Consider the following 21,968-nt stretch of genomic DNA (forward strand, 5'->3'; position numbering starts at 1 on the left):
CCAAATACTGATATTTTCCTTTTCCTTATCAATTGTTTGTCTGTAATATCTTTATCTTATCTAATTGTTTTAGCTAATTCCTATTGAAAAATGTCCCCAGGTCATGAAAATGGATATTGTCATTTTGCTTCTTCTTTAAAAGGATTAATTGTTTTTTGTTTTTTCCTCATTGTGCATGATCCCAGTTGTGGGCTCAAGATAAAACCCTACTCTTATAATGCTACACTATGCCACACTGGTGTGCCCTGATTTTTATGAGAACTGGGACAAGACCCAAAATGAAAACTGACATAACAAATCTGTAAACATTTTATAGTTATTAATCAAGCCAAATCCTGTTAAGTAAAATAATTATTTATCATGAAAAACATGATATATTTATAAAGATCTGGAAGCCAGATTCAAACACAGAATTTCAGGACTCTTCAGAGTTTGTGCTGAAATGTAGCAGTCTGGGGAAATTTAGCACTTTTAGCTTTTTGTCCCTTCCAGCTTTAACCCAGATGAAGAGGGCTCATGGTCCGCTTATGTGTTAGGTTACCCCAGCCGAACTTCTGAGCTCTGTTGGCACCCTGTGTCATAAATGCCCGTTCTTTGGTCTTCACCAGGGCCTGGAGTGTGAATGGGGATGTCTGTGTGGGGATGGTCTGCCCACTGGACGATGAACTAGAAAAGAGATAGTGTTGTCCCAGATGTCACCAGGCTTGGGGACATTTGAACAGGAAATTCTGCGGTCCTGGGTGCTCTAAGGATGGTCCAGCAGTGGAAGGGTGGGGGTGGACTGTAAAGCATGGGGCTCAGGGCAGGGGTAGTACTGAACACACTGTAAGGAAGTGATGTTCCTATGAGTATTAGGAGTTTTTATCAGTGATAGGTGCTGAGTGTTATCAAATGTATTTTCAGAATTCATGATATAATTTTATCATTTTCCTTGTTTTATTGAAATGGTTCATTATATTAATTATTTCCTATATTGAACTCTCTCCTTGGATTACTGGGATAAATCCCATTTGATTTTGTGCATTTTTATTTTAATTTCCTAAAGCTGTATTTAAAAGGAATTAAGTTGAAATATAACCAATCTATGGGGTGCCTGAGTGGCTCAGTTGGCTAAGCATTGACTTCAGCTCAAGTCATGATCTCATGGCTGGTGAGTTCAAGCCCCATGTCGGTCTTTGTGCTGACAGCTCAGAGCCTGGAGCCTGCTTCAGATTCTGTGTCTCCCTCTCTCTGCCATTCCCCTGCTCATGTTCTGTTTCTCTGAAAAATAAATAAACATTAAAAAAAAAATAAATATAACCAATCTACCTCCAAATATAAGACAACAAAGTATAATAGTTGGGAGATAATAATTTCAGTTAATTATGATAACAGTCAGAAATACACCAATACTCGTGATACAGAGTATAGATTATTTACGATCAGCGTCTCGCTCATAAAATAGTGTCTATGAAACAGGTTCTGTAGAGTAGCAGAACAGGATCAAATGCTAACCAAATTCATCCCATTCCCATTTTAATGTAGTAAAATCACAGACAACGATGCCAGTAAAGGCCAGATACTTTGTGTCTTCCAGATGCAGTGCTGTACTGAAATCCTGCTTTTCATGCCTGGATGCTGGTTTGTATGTATTAAGGTTGTTGGACTTCCAGGAAAGAGTAATTCTGCATCTGTTTGTAGTTTACCAACTACTATTACCATTAATCAGAATATTAAAAAACCATGTTAAGGTGGTGAAATGTTTAAATATCATAACACACTTAGATATAATTGAATAATGAATAATTTCAAATTGCTTGCTCTATTCTACACCCCAAAGCATCGTTCTATCCTGTAGTGAAAAAAGTACTGCATTTATAGTTAATGATAACACTTTAGCTGCTGCTTATATTTATTTTATATAATGAGGTAAGAACAAATAGAAGAGCTTGCTTTCATCATTGTTATGATGCATTTCTTTATCTTTTTTGTCAATTGAAAAATCATTTACTCCAAGTTAGGAGGTGGTTTGAAGTTTGGTTTGGAGAGGAAAAAAATAAACACAAAGTATATGAATTTAGGCAGTGGAGACAAGTAGATTTCTTCCTTTTCTTTTTTTTTTTTTTTTAATGTTTATTTGCTTTTGAGAGAGAGACAGAGCATGAGTGGGGGAGGGGCAGAGAGAGAGAGAGGGAGAACACAGAATCTGAAGCAGGCTCCAGACTCTGAGCTGTCAGCACAGAGCCCCACATGGGGCTTGAACTCACAAACCGTGAGATCATGACCTGAGCCGAAGTCGGACACACAACCGACTGAGCCACCTAGGTGCCCTGAGTAGGTTTCTTTATACAGATTACATATTGCTATCTTTGTAAATAACTTTTTTTTTCTTCTTCAGGAAAGCAATACACGTTCAGTATTGGGTTTGGGGAAAATATAAGAAAACATAAAGAACAAAATCAAAATCTCCCCCTGATACTTCTTCTTGAAGCCATTTAATGTATCAGCTTGTTTTAGGGGGAAGGGAAAAGACAGAAAGAGGTAACTTGCCTTTATGGAGTACTGCCAGGCATTGTGTTATTCAGGATTATATATGTCATCCCATTTAATTTTCCCACCGACCGTACATGAAAGGTGTCACCATCTGTTTCCTAGAGTATGAAATTTGAGCTCAGAGATGTGTATTAACTTGCCTGGGGTTGAAACATCTTTTCAGTGCACAGCTAGGTATGCCAACTTTTAAGTCTATGACCCTTCCCACTCATCACAGTGATTTGTTTTCTAGTCTACTTGTTTAACTCGGTGCTAAATTATGAGATTTTCCTTCCTGTACACGTGAATGTAGTTACTCAACAATTTCACTTTGATGTGTTCACTCTGATGAGTGAGTGTGGTCTGAGGAGGAAAATCCAGGGTCTCTGTACTGACAGTGCCTTGAAGGATACTTCAAGGAAGTGCTCCTTGATGGGGGGCGGGGGGTGGGGAGGGGGAAAGCCTTGTACAATCATCTTCTAAGGAAAAGGATACAAAGTTATTTGACTCGATTCTGTTCTGCCTCAGTGCAGGGGTCAAATGTAACGATAGAGATGAAGGCAAAGCCTGCCATTGTATGTTGTTTTTTTTTTTTTTAAATAATTCCAGATGGGAAGCTAACATGATGAATATCGTTTTCCGAAAATTAGTTTAAAAACTCATTTTCTTATGCTTCCAAGATGGCCTCAGGCAAAGCAGCATTTTTATGTTTCAAGACACACTGAAGTTAAAGGAGAGGCCATGTGGGGTAGTGGCAGTGGGCACGCTGTAGGTCAAGGAGAGGTGGGTTTCTGGCACATGTGTTTCCAATCTGTATCCTCTCATGCCCATCCCCTGGGGGAAAAAGGCTACCTGGGGAAGGGGAGCAGGAGGGGGGAAAGCCCAACATGAAAAACACACAGAAGAGTTGCCTTTCTTTGCAAATACAGATGGTATTGCCTTTCTCATTTGGTTCCTTGAATGCTGTGCTTTTTTCTTTGGTTTGCACAGGGCAAGAGAATCAGGGCAGGAGAAGTGGCTGAAGCTGCCCAGATTCTCTTGTACAACTACAGCCTTCTAAAATGGCACCCACCTCTATCAAGCCCCATCTTGGGTGGTTGCTGGGGATGGTGATGAGGGAGGTCTGTGTCCCTGCTGTGACTGGGATTCTTCTTATAGAAGGAGATGAGGCTGGGGTGGCTTGTGACTCCTTAGCCTTCCCTCTTCCCTGGACGGTGCGGCAGAACCCTTGCGCAAGCCTAGATGAAGGCAAAGGTTAATTCTTGGGAACTTAGCTGTCATTTGTCTAGTATTCCTTTCCCTTCTGTCAATGCCTGTGCGCCCTTGCCATTTATTCGAATCAAAACTTGTGCTTGCTTTCCTTGTATCAGTCTTCAAGTTAGACGTTCATGCTTCTGTGCTATAGGAATGAGGTTTAGTTGATACTTGAGCTATTTTTCATTGAAACAGTTATATAATTTATTGTATTTTGCAAAAAGATGAAATAAAATCCTGATTTGTCATGGATATCATTGTATAGGATGTTTTAGGTAGGGTAATTGCTAAAATGCCATAACAAAGTCCAATGTGGTTTATCCCCCCCCCCACCATTAAGCAATTAACTCAATTCTCACACGGTGTAAGTGGAGATACCATCAGATCCCACAGGTTAAGGGCTCAGTCCTACAAGACGGCCCATCCCCCCACTCAGACACCAATCACAAGTCCAGGTTGTCACCTGTGCTTTCAACCAACTGGCTATAGAACTAATGAGGCACCAGCATGACTCAGTCAGTTGAGCATCTGACTCTTGATTTTGGCTCAGGTCATGATCTCATGGTTAGTGAGGTCAAGCCCTGCATCAGACTCCACACTGACAGTGTAGAGCTTGCTTGCGATCCTCTCTCTCTCTCTCTCTCTCTGTTCCTCCCCAGCTTATATTTTGTCTTTCAAAATAAATAAATAAACCTAAAAAAAAAGAACTGGGGTGCCTGGGTGGCTCAGTTGGTTAAGCGTCTGACTTCGGCTCAGGTCATAATCTCACAGTTCGTGAGTTCAAGCCCTGCCATGGGGCTCTCTGCTGACAGCTCAGAGCCTGGAGCCTGCTTTGGATTCTGTGTCTCCCTCTCTCTCTGCTCCTCCCCTGTTCACACTCTGTCTCTCTCTCTCAAAAATAAATAAACATTAAATTTAAAAAACCCACAAAACTGAGGCTCCCATGACCCCCTCCTTGGGTTCAATTAATTTGCTAGAGTAGCAGGGTGCCTAGGTGGCTCAGTCAGCTTAGCATCTGACTCTTGATTTTGGCTCAGGTCACAACCTGAGACAAAGTCAAGAGTTGAATGCTAAACTGACTGAGCCACCCAGGTGCCCCCGAAATACAGTATCTTAAATAAAAGAGAAGTTACCTTCAGTGTACTTATCTTGAACTTGGGTCCATGAACCTGTTTAGAGTCCTGGATTTCTTGCATGATGTCACTTGTCATCCTCTATGGCATTGTTCTCCACTGAGGGATTGAACATCGCTGTTTCTAGCTTTTTAGAAGGGGGAGAAAGAAGAACTTCATGGCAAAGAACTTTATTCCTCTAAATAAGTGGAAGTTGCATATGTTACTTCTGCTTACATTCTATTGTTACATGGCTGTGCCCTTCTGCAAGCCAGAACTCAGGGGTGCAGAAGGGCAGAATGGAAACTAGGGGATAGTCGGCAATTTCTGCTGAAGATTAAAAGTTTAAACATAAATTTTGGGGCATTTGGGTGGCCAATTGGTTAAGAGTCTGACTCTTGATTTTGGCTCAGGTCATGATCTCATGGTTTTTAAGTTTGAGCCCCATGTCAGGCTCTGTGCTGATGTCACAGAGCCTGCTTGGGATTCTTTCTCTCTCCCTCTCTCTGCCCCTCCCCTGCTCATGCTGTATCGCTCTCTCTGACAAGATAAATTAAGTAAACATTAAAAATTTAAACATGAATTTAGAAAAAACTAATAGGTAATGAGTAGGACACATTGTATACAGACGGAGCAAAAATTGGAAAGGAGGTAGGAAAACGACCGAGGCTTAAGAAATACTGCATGTGAATGATGGATAATGCTTAAGGTCCTTCTGTCAATAGTGTTTGATTTTATTTATTTATTTTTTTAAAGTTTATTTATTTATTTTTGAGAGGGGGAGGGGCAGAGAGAGAGAGGGAGAGGGAGAATCCCAAGCAGGCTCCGCATTGTCAGAGCAGAACTTGACACAGGGGTCTATCTCACAAACCGTGGGATCATGACCTGAGCCAAAATCAAGAGTTGGACGTTTAACTGACTGAACCACCCAGGTGCCCCAAGAGTGTTTGCTTTTAAACAAAAGATGAAGTATAACAGAGAAAAGGGGCTTCACTTGGATCAAACCACATGGGTCCTAGTCTTCCCATCTTCCCTGGGCGGTGGGTTCTTGTCCTGCGGCGAATCTAATTTTGATTTTGGGTAGATGGTAATTTCCTCTTCTCGTACATGTGTAAAAAAGGAGGTTTGGATGAATGTTGAGGCCTCTTTCATTGCGGAAGTGTCTACGAATGACTCGTTGTAGAGCTCATCCTCACCAATGTATGAGGGAAGTCACTTCTGGATGGAGTAGAGGCATGGGCATCCCAGGACCCCAGATGTTTGTCATCTAGGTGGGTTGTGCTCTTTATCTTCTCCCTTCCCTTCCCTTTTCCCATCTGTCTCTAGCTTTCTGTCTCTTTCTCTCTGTCTCTTTCGCTGCCCCTCTCTTTCTCCTTCTTTCCCTCTCTCTCTACCCCTTTCTCTATCTTTCTTTCTCTCTCTCTCACACACGCCCACCCACTCCCCACACCCCCACACTGGTGAGATGGTCTTTCTTTGGGGAATTTATGCCTGCTGAGATACATACTCCTCTCTGCCTGCCCCTCACCTCCAATGTGGTACCTAAGAGGTATCCCTCTAGGACACTTCCTATAATCACTGATAAGATATGGACTCTATCCTTGTCCCAGACATTTGTTCGTCTCTTGCCAAGTGTATGACCATTTGGCTTTTGCTGGTCAGCAATGAGAGGCTTGTGATACTGTGGTTGGCTGAGGTATGCTTGCTGTGTGGCTCGCCACAGGGAAGGAGAATCCCCTATCCTTGGCAGTAAACCTCCCTTGCTATGAGATTTCACTGGCTTTGGATTCTGCTTTCTTTCCTGTCCTTAGGGATTTTTTTTCAGACATTCACTAGTGCTACATTGGGATTTTTGTAGAGCCTTAGAAAGAATACATAGAAAAAAAGTTGTTAAATACAATTCAAGAAACACGATGAGCTCATAAGATGCCATGTGCTATTCTAGGTATACTGAGATACAGAGACATACAAGACATGGTCCTGGCCCTAAGTTGGTCACAAATCCTCCCATGATAATTTAGAGATTGTTGGCCTTGAAACAGCAGAATTGATCAGTAACATTATTCAGTGTTTTGTGGAACTCTTGGTTTCCAGAGAAACTTGACAAAGATTCATGAGTTACTTTAAAGATGTTTATGAATTTGTGAATGTTCTTCTAAATTATAAAGATAGTAATGAAATAATTTCTTAACCTAATTCCTTTCTACTATCTGGCTCATAAAGCTTCAATCAAGAATGATTGAGTATTACAGTAGGAAATTGAGTATAAATGTTGTCATTTGCAGCCATACATTTAAAAAATTTTTTTTAATGTTTCTTGTTTTTGAGAGAGACAGAGAGAGAGAGACAGAGAGCAAAGAAGGGAAGGGGCAGAGAGAGAGGGAGACACAGAATCTGAAGCAGGCTCCAGGCTCTGAGCTGTCAGCACAGAGGCCGATGCGGGGCTCGAACTCACAGACTGCGAGATCATGACCTGAGCCCAACTGACTGAGCCACCCAGACGCCCCTGCAGCCATAAGTTTTGAATCCAACTCTTTGTCTATCATCCAGAGGAAAAAGGAAATAACATTTACAGTATCATTTTATTATTTTTCTAACAATAACAATAATGACAGTAAACAAGGCAGCTGTTTTGTTGGTTTTGAGCATGGACTCTGGAGTCAGATAGTCTGAGTTTGAATCTTAACTCTATGATTCACTAGTCATGTGGCCTGGGGGAAGTTATATACTCTCTGTGCCTGTTTTCTCATCTATAAAATGGGGATAATAATACTTACTTCTTAGCATTGTTGCAACAAAAATTATTTAATATTTCTAATGCATTTAGAACAGTGCCTGGAATGCACTAAATACTGTAGAAGTGTTCATTAAATAAACAAATAAATGAATCTGAAAATTCAGTTCACTTTATACTAATTATTAACTTTAAGCTGGTATTAATTTCCTATTATTTGTTATGTGTGCATAGTGTATATATATTTATATTTAAAACTTTATCTCTTGATCAAGTTTGTGGAATTCAATTTTTATATCTATCTATCTATCTATCTATCTATCTTGTGACTTTAAAAGTTTTATAATACCTCTGGACTAGGTGATTTTTAAACATATCTTTCAGGTTAATAGCCTGATCATTCCCTGGATGCAGCAAAATTCTATGGGATCATAATATAGATCAGGTTTCAAATGGGTCTGAGGCATTTTGTTTGTAAATCTTTTTTTTTTTAAACGTTTATTTATTTTTGAGACAGAGAGAGACAGAGCATGAACAGGGGAGGGGCAGAGAGAGAGGGAGACACAGAATCTGAGAAGGGCTCCAGGCTCTGAGCTGTCAGCACAGAGCCCGACGCAGGGCTCGAACTCACGGATCGTGAGATCATGACCTGAGCCGAAGTCAGACGCTTAACCGACTGAGCCACCCAGGCGCCCCTGTAAATATTAATTATGACATGAAGGAGGCTTTTCTTGTCCAACATTTTTCTCTTTCCCTTTGACTGATTGATTCATTGATAAATGCAACTAACATGTCCATGTAGAAAACACTGTGTAGACTTTGTCAGAGAATTCATGAACGTACAAAAGATGTTACAGTCCAAATGAGGAGAAAGAACCTCCATCATTAGAGTACAAGATAGAGAGTGACAGCGACTGCCAAGATACAAGTGAAAGGCAACGGTGTTTCAAAAGAGAGAGATTATTTCCAAATGAAGAGCCTCATTGAAAAGATGGTGTGTATGCTGGGACTTTAAGGGAGAACAGGACTGGTCTATGTGGTGGTGGGATAGGATGTGTCAGGAAGGGACATGGCTAAGTTCAGCTCTGAACTTGTTGAACTGAAAGTGACTGAGGGACATCCAAGCAGAGGTGCCATGAGGAGCGAGGCACATCTGCCAGAAGAGAGGGCAAATGTAAGCTGTGGGTGTCACCTGCTTAGAAGCAGCAGTTCAGGCACAAGGGTTGATGAGAACATCTTGCGGTGTTTTATTTCTCCTCCTTTTATCTAGATCCTGGCATGCTTGTTCTCTTACCACTCATAATTTCTTTTGGTGTGGAGGTTGTGGATTTCTTAACTTCTTTTCGTGGAAGTGTCAATGACACAAGGCTTTACCTTTGCATGTTGAAAAAGCATGCTAGGGGAGGACAGTGCTTTACTCAAAGTTGAGCAAATGCAAGTGAAGGCAAGAATTGGAGACCAGATAGAAGGTGTCTTCCTGTTGGAGTTCAGGACATACTTAGTAAGCAACCGATTAATTTTGTTTCTATGGAAGACCCTAAGGTTGGGAATATTAACTCCCTCCACAGCTGGAAAGACAAAATTCCCCCGTCTGGCTCTCTGGCTTATACCCAGAAGCATTTTCCTGCTGTATACAGGGTTAACCTTTGCCCCACAGTGAGGCTCCATATCATGTCTTTAAGAATATTGTAGCTAAACATCACTGAGGTTTCCCCAACAGGGAAAATCTGCCTCAAATACACCTACAGAAACAGCATTAGGGACCCGAAATTATAAACGCTCTCCTATTTTGCTCCTCTGCATTTCCCAATGCTGCTTTTGCCTCTTTTCTCTTTTTTCTTCTGCATTGACTTATTCATTCATTTGTTCATTTTTCATTTATCTGTGACTACGGTGTATAAAACCCTCTGGAGCTGTCAAGGATAACAGATATTTAAGATCTCTTTTCTGTTTAATGTTCTGCTTAAGAAGTTCATGAATTATTGGACGCGATGGTCATTAATGCTTTGCCAAATGGTTCTGGTTCTTTCCTTTGCTACACACATGGTAGGGCTATTTCGTATCCAGGTTACCTGCATTCTACTGTTGAGGATACAAGTGTACAGAAAATGTAAGTAATTGGTCTACCGCCACTCTGTTCATCTGACATGAAAATTCGTGCTGGTGCCTCCCTGGGTTTACGGCCCACCGGTGTTTTGATGGACAAAGTGTCTGAGAAGCCATTCCGGGTTGAGAGAACCGTGCAGGCAAAGCGGTCAGGGAAGGAAATGTGCCCGATGTGTTGTGGAAACAGCTAATTAGATAAGCTGAAGTCAGATGGAAGGAAAGGCCATGTGCCAGACCAGAAGTGGCAGGCGAGGCTGGAGGGTAGAGAGCCTTGCCTGCCAGGATGAAGAATTTGGAACGTCTTCAGTCTCCAGCGATGTGTTTTAAAAGATGCACCATACCACATCCCAATGTGTATTTGTTGAATCTCTGGAGAGTTTGTCTCCCTCTCTACTGAAGGTAAACAAAATAAAATGGTCTAAAATGGCAGAACAAGGGGTTTAGGGGACGTATTTGCTCACCTGCTAAAGTACTGTGCATGTTCTGGGTATGGGGGTGGGGGTGGGGAGGGGAGGCTTGATAGACAGGGTAGAGACCTGTCCTCTTAGAGGAGGTTATAGGAATATGGGGAAGATGGGGATTACTCAGTGGAATAGCTCACAGGAGAGAATCTTGCATCTTCTTCTCCGGAGAACAGACCCCCATCTATCCTGAGGAGTTTAATAAAGACGTTGTCTTCTTTTAGAAAACAGAAAGGAGTAGGGACTGGGAAGGTGATTTTTTAAAGAAGAAGTTTAAAAGAAAAGACTCTAAAATCCCAAGCATGTAATGAATGTATAGTCTATTGTCATTAGCAAGGGAGACTAAACTGGCGAGGGATTATTTTTTCTTAAAGCTTCTTGGGGAAGAAATAGAGTAGAGTAACTGAAAATCATGCAATTAGACAGAGCAGGAGTTTTGGCATCTTGCTCGAAGCCTGCTGAGCTGGAAGGCATGTGACTGAAGGTCAAGGAGGGTATGCAAGTAGATATGGATTAATAAACACACTGGAGTGTCTTACTGAGATAGTAATATTTGGATTATAAAACACTTTTAAAAACTATTTGAGCCCATGATTAATTGAGGCTCACAAATTTCAAGCAGTGAAATGTGTTTTACTGCAATTGCTATTAAGAACTCCTATCAGCTATCCGATTCCTTGATTTCCCTAGTGAATTTTATAATCTAAATTAAACAGAGAATGGTATAAATTTTCCCTTTTTTGGGTAGCTGATTAAAACCAATATCATCTCAATATACTGTTACATAGTAGTTATATCTTACTCTATGGAACAATTTATTACATATCTGATTACTCTCAGTATTTTTATGAATTGGTCATAAGCCAATTTGAAAACTTACTGATCTAAAATAAGTTCGGTAATAACAGAATATACGGCCTGTAAGAGTTATTAATGAAATAAATCAGGATGCATGGAAATTAGCATCTCTCCTTGTATAAATTATGTTGTCATGAGACTGTAAATCACTGACTATAACATATTTCTAACTCCACACATAATCTGTGGTACTGGCTTCATCACCAATTCATATGTGTGCCTGAGTAAGGGAAAACTATCTCTGAACAGATTTCTTCCTTAAGAATTTTACCAGAAGAAAAAAAGAGAGAGACATAAGGACGAAGAGATTACTATCTGTATGTAATTGTAAAAATGCCTAAAAACGGCAATATTTTTATTAAAATAGTGATAGTTGCTGAGCAAGCGTATGTGCCATTTTAGATGTGGTAGAAATGTGCCAGTGGGGATTTTTCTCAAGTTTTTCCAGAAAAAAATTCTTGCACACAAATTGCTCAGGCAATTCATCACACAAAAACTTGAGAGGGAGAAAAAAAACTGACCGAGAATATTTTCATTCCCTATAACCACAGCTGTCTGCTTGTATTACAGAACAGAACCTGAGCAGAGGGGAAACCAAACAAAGGACGCTTCAGGATGTTTTTCATGCAATCACAAACCGGGAAACAAAAGAAAAGCTTCTCAGAGGAAGTGGGGCCGTTTGTTTTGACTCCCTCTCTTTCTCAGCACTGTTGAATTCTTTTCCATCGGCAGGGATCTGTCCCCTCCTCCAAAGCACAGGAGAGAGTGACGTCTATTTCTCCTGACCTTCTCAGCGAGTTTTTGAGGGGCCAGAGAAGAATTTTTATTCTCTATGCAAGAGTCAGTTGGATTAACTTTATGGAGGGTCTGTGAGAAACTACAGAACTTTAGGAAGTGGATAATTAGGGGCCATGGCTTTTTGGGGATGTGTTGCTTAATCCTCCCTTTTCCCCCTAGTCTCAACCTCCATAAAGTTCAGGACCCTTTGTTGCCTTGTGGGGACCCCTGCGCTCTGCCGCTTCCCATCTCCCTACCGCTGGTGTGAACACACAACAATCTGAACAATGGACTACTGCGGCTCACACATTCTAGCTGGTTCCTTCACAGGAGTCGGTGGAGTAACATCACAGGTCACACAGGCTCTTTCCGAAGTCTGGGCTTGTGTCGCTTGGCGACATCTATGTTGATGACGACAGTCCCCTCTCACCGGTTCTTCGGGACTTCTGCTTCTCGAGACGTGACCCCTGTGTTGTGTGACAGTCAGCATTTCTCTTTATGTGTGGATGTCCCTCTCATCATCTTTTCATGTCTGTGCATTGCTGTGTTTACTTTCTCAAGGGATCTGCATTCATGGAGGGTGGTGGGACCCAGCAATGCATCAAAATAATAGTGATACTCAGAGGTGAGGGTAGGATGGGGTCAAGGAATGTGTTCCCTGGTGGCCAGGAGTAAGGGAAAGTGCCTGGGAACAGCATGAAGCCAGAAATCCGACTTTAGGAGAATGGAAGTCTGTCAGGAAGTTAAGAAGGTGAAGAAATCTGTATATAAAACAAATTAAAAAGAGCACAAGACTGGACAAAGGCCAGCAGAGGGCTTTTGTGTTTAGGGAACAGGTGCATAAAACAATCATGACAGGGCTGTTTACAGAGATATGGTCATGAAAGCTGAGGAAGCAGAACTTGGATAGAAGAGAGGACAGGGGAAGGGATTTTCCATGGCTGGAAATGACTGGTCTGGTCCTGCATATGGGCCCCAGATAAGAAGAGACACTCCTTCCAGAAACTGACCCCTTACTCTTCTGTTATATTACAGGATGGTCTCTCAATGGCTGCATAAAATTTAATACTTTTCTATGAGAGTATTCTTTAGAGAATGCATATTAACCTAAAAGGACCTTAATCAATGATAGTTTTACATGCTATAGATGTTACTTAATGGATATATATATATTTATAATTTTATGTATTCATATTTATTTATATGATATGTATAATTTCATATATAAAATGTATATGAAGTTTTACACCTAAATGACAAAACCAGATATATATAATACAATTTAGTGTAATTTAACATAATTTAGTGATCATTCCTGGAAATATCAGGAAGTATCAGCTCCTGTATGTAACAGACATTGTTGTAAGAAAGTGGAGATAGATGGCAATAAAAGAGACAAGATTTCTGCCTCATGGAGAACACAAGATCTTGGAAGATGAATTTTACGGAGAAAAATACAGCAGGTGAAGTGGGTAGCTGGTGGAAGAAGGTGTTGTTTAGAAAGGGTGGTCAAGGAAATTGCCTCTGAGAAGAGATCTTTTTTAAAAAATGTTTATTTATTTATTTTGAGAGAGGGAGAGAGAGAGAGCACTTACGCTGGGGAGGGGCAGAGAGAGAGGGAGACAGAGAATCCCAAGCAGGCTCCTTGCTGCCAGCACGGAGCCCGACACGGGGCTTGAACCCACGAACCGTGAGATTGTGACCTGAGCTGAAACCAAGAGTTGGACGCTTAACTGACTGAGCCACCCAGGTGCCCCTGAGAAGAGATCTTTGATCAGAGACCTGAATGAAGTGACTTCACAATTCCAAGTTTTGAACAATATTGTAAAAAGCCTTTACAAGACCACTTAAAGAGCCATGCAGTCAATGGTTATGCTGTGAAGATCACTAATGTACACCAATAATATAAACAAGAAGTTATATCAATTGCTATGCCTATTTTTATACTAAAGGGCCCTTGTGACTTAAAATCTCCTGAGTCAGTCTGAAACACGAAGTCAAAGGAACTCAGCCAGGTTATACATGACACAAAGGGCATTAGGGTAGAGATTACATCGATGCAGAAGCAGCATGTGAAGAGCCTGATAAAATTGTCTCATGGTATGTGTTATAGAATGAATGTCTGTGTGTTTCCCAAATTCCTATGCTGAAGTCCTAACCCCCAATGTAATGGCGTTAGGTGGGGGGGCCTTTGGGAGGTGATCAGGTCATGGTGGTGGAGCCTCACGATGGGATAAGTGCCCTGAAGAGAGAGAGATGAGAGCTCGTCCCATTCTTCTGCTCTCGGCCATGTAAGGACACAGCAAGAAGGTGGGCTTCTACAAACCGGGAATGGGGCTTTTACCAAACACCCGTTCTGCTGGCACCTTGATCTTGGACTTCCCAGCCTATGGAACTGTGAGAAATATATGCTGTTGTTTAAGCCATCCAGTCTACGGTAATTTGTTAATGGCAGCCCTCGCTGACTAGGATGGTATGTGAGAGTGGAAACAAGTCAGGTTCCCAAATTACACTATTTAATATGGTGTGATCTTTAAGTTGTGTGGGAAAGTAAATTTATAAATGATACATCAGAAATACACATTTTCAGGGCGCCTGGGTGGCTCAGTCAGTTGAATGTCCAACTTCGGCTCAGGTCATGATCTCATGGTTCGTGAGTTCGAGCCCCACATTGGGCTCCGTGCTGACAGCTCGGGGCCTGGAGCCCGCTTCGGATTCTGTATCTCCCTCTCTCTGTTCCTCCCTCGCTCACATCTGTGTCTCTCTCAAAAATAAAGGTTAAAAAAATTAAAAAAAAAAAAAGAAATACACATCTTCTGTGTCAATTACAACCCTAAAAATTGGTACATTTAACTTGGCCCAAACCTTCTCTTTTAGATATTTTTGTTGAGACACTGGGAGGTCACCTTATTTTGGGGGTTGGCTTATTTTGGGACATAGAGGATAGGCCTGGCCTGTGGATGGATTACAGATGGCCAAGTGCTGCCCTTTTAAACCTGCCGCACAGATTTTAGCAAGAAGCAGGTGCTCGATGCTGGCTGAAGCTTCTATCCCCAAAAACAAGTTCCTTAGGCTGACTTGCAGATTAAACCATCTGCTCGTACAACACCTATCCCAGTTTTTGAGCAGCCAAACTGAAAGCCTGAGGAGTGGTCAGAACAGTCTCTGCTCTGCGTGAATGTGAATGAAGCAGAGCAGGACAGTATCGTATAGAAAGCCTTTGCTCACCGTGTTGCCCAGGCTGGGTGAGGTGATGGATGAGGTGAATGAAACTGGAGTCTTCATAGACTCTACTTCCTGACATTAGTCTCATGGAGGCAGGGCAGGTCTGCCCAGACCTGAGGGATGTCAGTTTGCCAAAGTGACATCAGGTTACAATTTCCTCCAGCAGGTGTCATAGAGCCAATTTGGGGTCCAGTCTCCGTTTCAATTTCCCTGTATCTGAGCTCTTATTACAAGTCAGAGGTGGGGCGCCTGGGGGGCTCAGTCAGTTCAGTATTAGACTCTTGATTTTGGCTCAGGTCATGATCTCACGGTTCGTGAGCCCACATTGGGCTCCACACTGCTGGTGCGGAGCCTGCTTAGAATTCTCTCTCTCTCTCTCTCTCTCTCTCTCTGTCCTCCCCCTCACTTTCTCACTCTCTCTCTCACTCTCTCTCTCTCTTTCTGTCTCAGAATAAATAAATAAACTTTAAAAAAGTTAGAGGTGATGATCAAAAGGAAAGGATACCTGAACCCTCTAACACGTTGGTGTTGCTCATTTATCAGATTAGCTGAGCTAGGGAAGTCCTACCGGAATCGGACAAACAGTGAGCTATAAGTCTGAATGGACCTGAATGGAACCATAGTCTCCAGGGTTCTAGGAAGCTGAGGGCTGGTGGAAGACTCTAGAACTTTGGGCAAAGCAGGAGCATCTATTTGAGAAGAAGAATTCTCAGATGCACCCCAATGACCCACACCCTGTATCATCTCCTCCCCTTGAGTTTGTGCAGAATCTGTGAATAAGATGAGACTTAACTTCCCTGATGATGTTACATTATATGATAAAAAGGGATTTTGCAGATGTAATTAAGGTTCCAAATCAGTTGACCTTAAGAGGGAGCTCATCCAAGTGAACCTAATCAAGGAGTCCTTTCTATCTGGATCCAAAGGTCAAGAGATGGAAAAGTCAGAGTGGCAGCATGAGAGGATTTAATGTGCTTGATGATGAGGGTGGCCATGGGGCAGGCAGGCAGCCTATAGGCAGGGATGGCCTACAGGAACCGAGAGCTGTGTCCCATGGATAGCCTGCAAGAAAATGGGCACCTCAGTTCCTGCGACCATAGGAACTGAATTCTGCCAACACCAAGAATGGGCTTGAACGTGGAATTTTGATGAGGATTCAGCCTGGCTGACACCTCGACTGCAGCCTTGGGAGGCCCTGAACAGACAACCTAGCCAAAGTGTGCTGGGCTTTGGACCTATAGCACTATGAGATAGTTAATGGGTGTTGTTTTAAGCCACTACGTTTGTGGTCATTTGTTAACCAGAAATGGAAAATGAATCTGTTTTGCTGTTGTCACAATTTTTCTGCATATTCACATCGCTAGTGTATTATTTTCCTCCTTTTCAGACAGGTCAGTCACTGAGTAACATTTAGATAAGGTACTTGTATTCTGTGGCTGGGGAAACTGAGGGTTGTGGAGTGGTCCTTTTTTCTTGTCCTTTTACTTCACGACAGCTAGATACAGGATATGCTATCACAGAATAGTGGAGGGCTTTTTTCCCATTTGGTTTTCCTAGCACACCTCTTTATTACAACAAAAGTCAAATATAGTCACTAAATAGCATGTTTTGAAGCTCCCTTATTGCCCTTTTCTCAGTGTCTTGCTCTGTTTCCAAACATCACACTGCTCTTTATTCTACCTTCCCTGCTCTGGATTTAAAGCCAGCCATTTTCACCCTGAGCAAACACCCCACCCCATAAGGACACCCTGCTGCTGTGTCGGTGCAAGGTCTCTGCTCTGCACAGGTGTGTGTTCTGCTTTCCATCCCGTTTACGGCCACTGAGAGTCCCAGTATTTTCCAGTCATTCTGTCCCCTGGGGCCTCCCACCAGCCTCTTGAACCCGTATGCTTTCCAGCAGCAACAATAGAGTGGTAGTGTTTGATTTTCTTCTTAGTCACAAGTTAGTGGGAGAGACCCATGGGCCTGGCATCATGAAGGTTATGGGATCAATGCATTTGCTTATGTTGGGAACCCAAGTGCTGAGGCCCAGGGGTTAAGCAATGGCTCAGAGTCAGACCCTGAATTCTATAGCAAGCTCTGCATGGACATTCAGTCATGTTAATGATGATGACAGATCTGATGTTTAATTCCCCCAAACTGTGGATGCTAGGGTGAATGACTGCAAAATCCATGTGTTAGATTGACACGCAAGTTATCCAATCGACAGGGCCATTAAAATCACTGAAAAAAATGGAACTTCAGAAAATGGATGATTCAACAACTGCTTTGGATCATGGTTCTGTCTTGGGCTCTCAGACCCACACATTACTCCTTTAGGAGATTGTAAGAATGGGCCAGATTAACTCTTTCTGGCCCATTTCTGGCCCATGTAGTTAATCATCATTTTCCACAACTCACGAAGGTGGCTGTTTTCTTTCTGTGACTCTTTTTCCAGGCTACTGTCCCTCACTTGACGGCTTCTTCATCCTATTCATAAGAAGATCTATTTATAGCTATTTATATCGTTACACAATAATGAATGTATATTTGTTCTTGCTCTTGGTTCCTGGTATAGAGGCACGAAAACTCATAATTTTGTGAGTGGTAAGGATGCAAGGCGCATCTCATGTTATGCATAATAAGCCCCTTTTAGCCATATGTGGGTTTATGCTAATGGGATGGCTCTTGCTGTTCCTCTAGATAGCTTCAGGATGGGGGCTGATTACCAGAAGAACCAAACATGTAATAGAGGGCTAGAACATTCAGCCCTACCCCTTGACCTCCAAGGAGGGGAGGGTGGCTGGAGATCTAGTTAATTGCCAATGAGCGACAATTTAACCAACCATGCTGTGTGATGGGTTCTCTGTGAGAACCCTAAATGATGGGATTCAGAGTGCTTCCAGTTGATTAATGCATCCATGTGCTGGGAGGGTGGGGCACTCCAAACTCCAATGGATGGAAGTTTCTGTACTTGGGATGCTTCGGGACCTTGCCCTGTGTGCCTTCCTCTTCCTCTGGCTGTTCGTTTGTATCCTTTTATAATAAGCCAGTAACAAGTAAAGTGTTGGTCTGAGTTCTGTGAGCTGTCGTAGCACACTATTGAACCTGAGGAGTTGGTTGTGGAAACCTTGACCGGTAGCCAAGTTGGACAGAAGTGGGGGCACCTAGGGAGCCAATTCTTGAGATTGGCGTCTGAAATGGAGGGATGCGGTCTTGAGGGACTGGGCCCTTAATATGCGGGGTTTATGCTAACTCTGGATACTTAGTGTCAGAATTAAACTACATTGTAAGACACCCAGTTGGCGTCTGCAGAGAACCAGAGAATTGCTTGGGATGGAAACCTCACATATTGGTGTCAGAAGTGTTGTGAGTAGAAACAGATCATGTTGCATGCATACACACACATTTACAAACACACACACACACACACACACACACACATTGCATATGCGTATTGATTATACTTATCAGGAGTAATGACAGTCATGTACTCTCTATCATGTAGTTAAATCTGCGTCATATGGTACACGTACTGACTAGAAGAATGTAATATATTTGCTCAAGGAGGGAGGAAGCATAACGTTTTGCTCAGGTATCTGCCTGTCTGTTGATCAGGGCTGTGTTCTGTCAGGTGGCTCCACTGCAGTCCAGCTGGGTTTGGCTCTTGGGCTCAGGTTTGCTTCCTGAGGATTCATTCTGGGCCCAGACAGAGAGGCAACAGCGGTCTGATGGGATGGTCTTCTCACGGCCGTGGAAGAAGAACAAGAGACTTGGTGGAAGCAGATGTTGTCCAAAGGCACCCTGTTGCATCTACCCACATTTCACTGGATAAAGCAAGTCACTTGACTGAACCCCAAACTAGAGGGGTGGGGAAGTATCCTCCTGCCTTAGAAGAGGAAGGCAGGGAGTAAATAGTTGTGAACAGCAGTCTGATCTACCCCAGGAGGTACTGAGTAATGTGTGGGGGTATATATATCCTGCTTCTTTAAACGCGTAAGCAGCCATGCAGTCAGTGATATCTCTGAAGTGTTTAGAGACTGATGTGTAGACATTTAACATAGATGGACGAGAAAATAGCGTTCAACTGCTGTAGCACTAGAGCTTGCCTTGTATTAATTTCTTCTACTCTTTATTCTGGCCTCTCTACATTAATTCAGGTCACTCACTATTAAAAAATGAGATAAGAGAGTGTTTCAGAGAAAAATGTTCTCTATGAAATATTTACGTGTGGTTAAAACTACCAGCAAAATGGAGTTGAATGTTTTATGTGGTCACTGGTGCTCAAGTCCTGGTTCCCTTCAAGTAGAAAGGGGAGAACAGAAGTGGTAAGGCTGTGCCTTCTTTTTATTACTCAGTCACCCAGAGGAATTTTCAGGTGGATTCTGTTGCAAGGGGCAAAGTCAAACACTCGTGCTGAGATGTTGGATTCTCTCAGTTTGTTCAATGAGAGGAATGGAAATTAGTGTTTCTAGTACCTGTGACTCTGGGAAGAATTAAGGGAAGGGGAGCATGGGGGGTGGTGGGTGTGTTAACACCTGAGGATTTACCATGGGCTAGAGGCTGTGGGTCAGAGAGGTAAAGCAATTTATCTAAGGTGTCATGGTTAGGATGAGCAAGAATTCAAATGTGAATAGCCTAGGCTCTTAGGACGGACACTGTGCTTGTGTGTAATGGAGTTATTTTCCACACTTCAGTGACTGGAAACTGACTGCTTGTAGGGCAGTTTGTATAGACAGCTCAAGTTTGTAACAACGACCTTGTATTGACCCTTGGGCTCTTTATAACCTCCACCAGTACTAATTAGCAATCTCTGATCTGACAGTTCTTTAAATTTCCTCCCTAGTCTTCTACAGGCTAGTTCCTTCAACTTCTTTCCAGACGACACAGTATTCACTTTTAATCATCCTGATTATCTTTTTTTTTCAGATGAACCCTAGTTTTTCTTAGGTAGCAAGGAACTAAAAGCCATAAGAATCCTCAGAGAGGGAGGCAAGCCCACCTGCTTTATCTTGGTGCTACCAAGATAAAGACAGGCGACTTTCTGGTTCGGATGCTGACCTTGAAGTGTAGACAGCCCCTTGTCCATTACGCGGCATGGCAGTCCCCCAGGGGGCAGGGTCTTCACTGTGCCCATGAGCTGTTGAACTTCAGCCCTGGTTTGGATGCTGAATAGAGTTAAAGGCACAGAGTCTGATATCATTTGCTTCTCTATGGTTATTTATTAGCCAGACATTTATTACACCACTTAAAGAAGAGACACAGAAGGGGTGCCAGGGTGGCTCAGTCACTTGAGCATCTGACTCTTGATTTCTGCTCAGGTCACGATCTCATGGTTTGTGGGTTTGAGCCCCATGTTGGGGTCTGCACTGACAATGTGGAGCCTCCTTGGGATTCTCTCTCTCTCTCTTTCTCTCTGCCCTTCCCCTGCTTGTTTCTCTCTCTCTCAAAATAAATAAACTTAAAAAAAAAAAAGTTTAAAAAAAGAAGACACACAGAAAAGAGAGGCCAAGCTGAAGAAGGATCAGAGTGATGGAATTTCTCATACTTTATTCCCCTGCCCCCTGGTGAGTATGTGATAAGAGATCATAACTGGTTTGTCCCTGGATGTCTCAAGGATATAGAATATGCTCCTTGCACTGCTAAACGATCATGGTGTGGAATAAATGTCTGTCTCACTAGGTGTGGATTTATGAGTCAGTATGAAATATATAGAACACAAAGATAGTTGAAACAAAGAAAAATAGTATGCTTAAGGACATGCAGTAAGGAAATGGACTTCCTCCCTCAGACGTGTAAAGTTATCTCTGTGGCTTGATATGCACTGTAAAACAATATCTTATCTTGTTTTGGGAAGAGTCTTTCCCATTTCTCTTGGAGTTTCAACCAAATCCACATGTTTCCTTGGTGCTTTGTTGAGTACATCCACTTGAGCATGTGACTGCTTTGGGTATACACCTGTCTGTATTCACTATAGCATCCAGCCTTGAAGAAGTGATTTTGGTCCCAAATGCACCTGTCAATCCCTTGGAAAAAGGGATTTTGACAAAGCCCTATGTTATAGGTTGAATTATGTGTCCACCTCAATTCATATGTTGAAGTCCTAACCCCCAATACGTTGGAATGTGACCTTATTTGGAGATAGGGGGAGATAGGGTCTTTAAGGGGATGAAGTCAAGGGGTACCTGGGTGGCTCAGTCGGTTAAGCGTCTCTTGATTTCGGCTCAGGTCATGATCTCGGTCTTCGTGGGATCAAGTCCCGCATGGGGCTCTGCACTGACAGTGTGGAGCCTGCTTGGGCTTCTCTCTCCCTCTGTGTCTGCCCTTCCCCAGCCAGTACCCCTCTCTCTCAAAAATAAATAGACATTAAAAAAAATAGAGGGATGAAGTCAAAATGAGGTCATTAGGTTGGGTCCTAATTCGATATGACTAGTTTTCTTATCAGAAGAGGAGACTAGGGCACAGACACACAGAGGGTAGAGAATGTAAACAAACACGGAGAGGAGATGGCCATCCCCAAACCAAGGAGAGGGGCTTGGAGCAGAGCCTTCCTTCACCCCTTGGGAGGATCCAGCCCTGCTGACACCTATTCAGACTTCCAGCTTCCAGAACTGTGACACAGTAAATTTCTGTTTTTTAAGCTGCCCATTTTATGGTACTTTGTTATAGTGACCCTAGCAAATAAATACACCCCATTCAGAAATACAGGTAAAGGGAGGCAAAGAGAGAATGGGAGAAAGAGATTTCTCTTTGGGAGAGTTTGATTGTCTCACAGTTTGTGTGGATACCATACTGGCTCAGCTTGGGAGAGGAGCAGGGATAATTGATGACATGTCCGCCTTGAGTCACTGCACCACGTGTTCAGTTTATTTCAAATACACAGAAATATTGATGATCAAATCAGACTTAAAATAATTCTAACATGAGTAATTTTCATTTCCTAATTTTTTT

Source organism: Acinonyx jubatus, chromosome D3 (assembly GCF_027475565.1).
Source record: "Acinonyx jubatus isolate Ajub_Pintada_27869175 chromosome D3, VMU_Ajub_asm_v1.0, whole genome shotgun sequence".
In the NCBI taxonomy this organism is placed as follows: Eukaryota; Metazoa; Chordata; class Mammalia; order Carnivora; family Felidae; genus Acinonyx; species Acinonyx jubatus.